The following is a 5,626-nucleotide window of genomic DNA, read 5'->3' on the forward strand; positions in this document are numbered from 1 at the left end:
CAACATAACAAGTACTTACCTCTAAAAATATATGTGTATACTATATCATTTACAATCGGAAAATAGTATTATAGTATTTAGCAAACATCAAAATGTCAGACAAATTTTACCTTCAGTCTCAATTTTTCATATAAAATAATAATTAATTCTACTTATTAAACTCCGTGACATTTTACACATATTTTAATATATAAAGAATGATTAGTTATGTTCTTAAAGTGATAACCCACACTTCTGGGATTAATTATTATAATAATTATTATAATTTAGCTGCGAGAACGCGAGAGGTCGCGGGTTCGAATCCCACATCGTTCATAAAATTTTGTTTTCAGTTTTATTTGTGATAAATATGAAGAATGATTACGACATACGTTTTTCATGCATTTGGAGCACATATCCATGGGCGCCGGCAGAAATAATTTCCAGGTGGTGCAGATTTTAGTTTTCTTACACTCTTCGCCGTAATTAATAAAAAATTTAAATTTTATTCGGAAACAAACATCTGTAGCCCGGTTTATTTTATGTTCGAGACATAAATTTCTGACTACTCATTATGAATTTATTTTATATGTACCCAGTCATCACGGCTCACACCTATTTGTTCGCGACGATCAAAATTGGTTTAAAAATTCTAAGTTGGTGGATATTACTCGATTTCCATTACTTTTCTAAACGCACCCTTTAAAGTACCGCTACTCCACAACAGATAGCACCAGTATAAATGGGATGAACTTAACAGAGAAAGCGCAAAACTTCTAGGCAGTGAGAAAGAAACCGACTCTTGTCAAAGTCAATCATAAATGTGAAAGAGACATAGATTATAGATGACAGGGACAGAGCTACGTTCGGGAATCTGGAACCTTCCTTACATATTTTTGATATGCAAAGGGGGCTAGGTCAAGTTCCGAGTCAGTCAGTTTTCGATTGAAGTTCGAACAGTTCGTTCCGAGTGAGCACATCGTGAGTGACTATTAATTATCTTTCATCTTCAGTGGGTGCTGATTGTGTCAGTGCGCGCCGTAATTAATCAATCAGTGCAGGCAATATATAAAGCATAAAATATGAGTGACATAAGGCGATTTCTGTGCAAGAGAAAAAAGATTGAAAATGAACAGTTTAATGCTAAAGATTGTCCAAGTACTTCGGCACAGCAAAGTACTAGTAAAACTTAATTAACAACACAACAAACTTCAGTTAATATTTATGATGTGGGTTTATATCTGCATTCTAACGGATCTAGTAGTGATGAAATACGGTTTAAAGTGCTCGAAACACCGTTGAAACCTTCACAAGATTATGATTTCAAGTAGAACATCGATCATAAAAACGTAACACAACAACGTGCATTTCGCCACGAGTGGCTCACAGCATACCCTTGATTAGCCTATTCTGCTCAGGCTAAAGGACCACTTTGCCGTACATGTGTATTATTTCCCGCACAAATCCATCGAAACAGTACTCAGGGGCCATTTACCGTTCAGCCATGCAAAAAATATCAAAAATTTCATGAGTGAGCGAAATCTCATGCAAATAGCCAGTGCATCGTGAATCGGTTATACGTTCTAAAAAAGTGGGTTTTAGATTTTTATTTATTTAGATCATGTGGAGATGTTTAGATCTCAACAAAATGGTTGGGCGAGGGTCCTCCACGGTTGATGGTTGCTCCACGATGGCTGGGCATGTTGGTGGAGTTCATAAAATAATTAATGATAAACATCCCAAAGCAAAGTATTTCCATTGTGCTAGTCACATTTTAAATCTTGTTGTCAATGATTTAAATAATTTGAGTGAAATAAGAAATACTGCTGGAATGATTAAGGAAACTATAACTTTTTTTAAAGAGAGCATTTTACGGCGAAAAAAATTCCAAATATTCCCTTGTTTTGCGAAACCAGATGGTCTGCAAAGTACAAAAGTATTCGAATTTTCGCTCAAAATTTCGCCAAAATTGTATTCGCCATGGTTTGACCGCTCCTGCAAAATGGCCTCTCGCCGAAAGCAGGAGTGCTATCAGGCTTGGGTCAATGCGGTGGTATCTAAGGATATGAATTCCAGCGAACTTAAAAAACACTTCAATCATACCTCCAGGTCCTTCAAAAGAGTTATTGCTGACGCGAAGTCGAAGCACATTGGCAGAATTGGCGAGAGACTTGCACGCCTTCCCTCGGGAACTCGTGCGTTCTGGTCGCTCGCCAAGGCTGTCTAAGGAAACTTCTGCCAGCCAGCCATTCCGCCACTGCACAGGGATGATGACTCGCTGGCCCATGACGCGAAAGAGAAAGCTGATCTCCTGGGCTCCCTCTTCACGTTCAACTCGACTCTGGATGACCAAGGTGCATCACCACCGCATATTCTGCGGTGCGATTCTTATATGCCGAAGGTAAAAATCCGGCATGGTGCCGTGCTTAAGGCGCTTCTCACCTTGGACATTCACAAATCGAGCGGGCCCGATGGCATTCCCCTGATAGTGCTGCGGACATGTGCTCCGGAACTGGCGCCGGTCCTTACCCGTCTTTTCCGGCTCTCCTACTCATCAGGCGTAGTCCCGAAATTATGGAAGGCGGCTTTAGTGCACCCGATCCCTAAGAAAGGTGTACGCTCAGATCCGTCCAACTACCGCCCCATTGCCATTACCTCCATTTTCTCCAAAGTAATGGAGTCGATCATCAACCGCCAGCTCTTGGGATACCTAGAGGGGCACCAGCTGATCAGCGACTACCAGTACGGTTTCCGTCAGGGTCGCTCAGCTGGTGATCTTCTTGCGTACCTCACCCATAAATGGGCGCAAGCGGTTGAGTCGAAGGGAGAGGCGTTGGCGGTGAGTTTGGACATAGCGAAGGCCTTTGATCGGGTGTGGCATAAAGCGCTTATAGCGAAACTGCCATCCTATGGGCTTCCCGAGAAGTTGTGCAAATGGGTCACTAGCTTTTTGGCTGATCGGAGCATCAAGGTTGTTATCAACGGTGCATGCTCCGACTTAAAACCCATAAACTCTGGTGTCCCGCAAGGCTGTGTGCTATCCCCTACGCTGTTTCTTCTGCATATCAATGATATGCTGGAAATCAGCAATATTCATTGCTATGCGGACGACAGCACGGGGTATGCTTCCTACACCGGCCGTGCCAACATGTCCCGGGATAGCGTCGACGAGAACCGGATCAAACTTGTGTCTGAAATCGAGACTATGCTTTGCAAAGTCTCGGAATGTGGCCGACAAAATTTAGTCCAATTCAACCCCAAGAAGACACAAGTTTGTGCGTTCACCACTAAAAAGTCTCCCTTTGTCGTATCCCCTCGATTCGAGATCACTCCTCTAACTGCCGCAGCCTGTATTGGCATACTTGGCGTCGATATATCGAGCGACGTTCAGTTCCGTGGTCACTTGGAAGAGAAGGCCCAACTGGCCTCTAAAAAGCTTGGTGTACTCAGTAAGGCGAAACAGTACTTCACTAAAAGCCACCGCCTGCAACTATATAAAGCGCAAATTCGGCCTTACATGGAGTACTGTTCTCACCTCTGGGCGGGTGCTCCCCAGTACCAGCTTCTTCCACTTGACCGCATTCAACGAAGAGCGGCTCGAATCATCGACGATCAAGTCATCTCCGATCGGCTTGATTCTCTAGCATTGCGTAGAGATGTGGGTTCTCTCTGCATCTTCTACCGCATTTATCACGGGGAGTGCTCAGAGGAGCTGTTCGGGTTGATTCCAGCGGCCGAATTCCACCATCGGACATTACGTGCAAAGTACCATCCGCATCACGTAGACGTCTGGCATTCCACAACCGCGCGTTTTCTTCAAAATTTCTTGACTCGCACAGCCACTTTGTGGAATCAACTACCGGCAGCGGTCTTCCCGAACAGATACGCCTTAGGGACCTTCAAAAAAAAAGCATACTTAAAGGCTGGCAACGCATTTCTTGACACACCTGTTGTTGCGGATGTCCATGGGCGGTTGCCTCACCTCTCCCCATCCCGTGAGCCTCTTGCCCGTTTGCCCCCTCTCATATAAAAAAAAAGAGATTAAATGCCAACGAGTTACGAAACGACAGGCTCATCAATCCAACCACCATTCGAAAACGTTGAAGAATTTTACAGAAGAGCTTTATACATACCTTACCTTGATTATAGTTTCTTCTTTAAGAGACAGATTTTCTCAAATACATAAAAAAACATTTTCTTTGTTAAAACTACGCCCAAAAATAATAAAAGTCCTCAGTAACGAAGAGTTTCTTAGAGCTGAAAATTTTTATGGCGATCTTTTACCTAATTTTATTTCAGAAATCACAACTTGGTTTGAAATGTGGAAATATCCACAGCCAGCGGCAAATAATATCAGTGGAGTTGATCGATATGTAAAACATCTTATAGACTACATCGACGAGGCAAAAGATTTCTTTCCTTCGGTAACAGAAGTGATCAAGATTGGTCTTAGACCACCCGTCACAACGTGCACAATAGAAAGATCTTTTAGCACACTGAGAAGAGTTAAAACTTGGAATAAGTCCACAACAGGTGACGAGCGACTGTCTGGATTATGCTTGTTAAGTGTCCACCGAGGCAAGATAACCAGGGACAATAAAAATAACTTTATAGAAAACGTCATTAATAAGTTCGGTCGAAAACCCCGCTGGCTGCAGTTGCTTTTTAAATGAGAATTGTGTAATATCTGCCTACTAATTACTGTGAATAAAAAAATGATTTCCAACAGACGGCCATTTATTTCAATAATTCCTCGAGATCTTTTGGTGCAAGTGCATCCCCTGGCACACCCCTGCCGGCACCCATGCACATATCAAACCATGAAATTTAGATATTTCATCCCTACTGACATGGTAAGTATAATTTGAGTCAGCTGAATGATTTATTGAGTACTTCATAATCTTTTCATTGATATGTTGCAAAATCAAGTCAATAATATCACCAGAAAAAAGACAAGACCATGCTAAATGCATGAATGAGACATTTCATTCATTGCTCGAACAGGAACTCTTAGACCAGGCATATGCACAATGATGTTATTAGCTGGACCCGTGACCGTGATGGTATTTTCAACCATTTATACATATTCCATCCATAATCTATTACATCTTGTTCCCTCTTAGTTTTCTATATCTGCCGATTTATTTTCACTTTCCGGTCGTGTTCGTTAGCTTCGTACTTGGCGTCACTCAAATCCGATAGAGTTTCATAAACAACAGCCTCATACTCGTCATCGTTGAATTTGAAGTCATTTAAAATTACTTGTAACTGCTGATCATTAAAATTTTTTCTCATGGTGCCTCATAAACCTACAAATAAATTATATACAACTTTCAGGTATATATATAGCATCTATATAGCATATACAGGTTCAGTTAATGTATAAAAGTTACGGTTGATTGTGAAAGTGAGTGGCAGAAATGACTCTGTTAAGATGATTTAAAATTATAGATGGAATATTATATTCTATTTTATTATTTATACTGGGGCTTTTGTGGAAAGATTACCAGAATTGACTGTAATATTCTTAGGTATTCGGCAACTTACCCCACTTTTGTCAGCTGACGACTGACGTTGACGTATCAAAAACACTGGAGTGTCTCGCATATTTCAAACCAAAATTTTTGACGTATTATTATTTATTCAT

General features: G+C 41.3%; 1 protein-coding gene across 1 annotated transcript in view; it reads right to left on the reverse strand.

The window, feature by feature from the left end:
* The window catches only part of LOC126974079 (ATP-binding cassette sub-family B member 10, mitochondrial), a 220,971-nt gene that overhangs the window by 135,965 nt on the left and 79,380 nt on the right, over positions 1–5,626 (reverse strand). The window lies entirely within an intron of this gene.

Source organism: Leptidea sinapis, chromosome 31 (genome assembly GCF_905404315.1).
Source record: "Leptidea sinapis chromosome 31, ilLepSina1.1, whole genome shotgun sequence".
Classification (NCBI taxonomy): Eukaryota; Metazoa; Arthropoda; class Insecta; order Lepidoptera; family Pieridae; genus Leptidea; species Leptidea sinapis.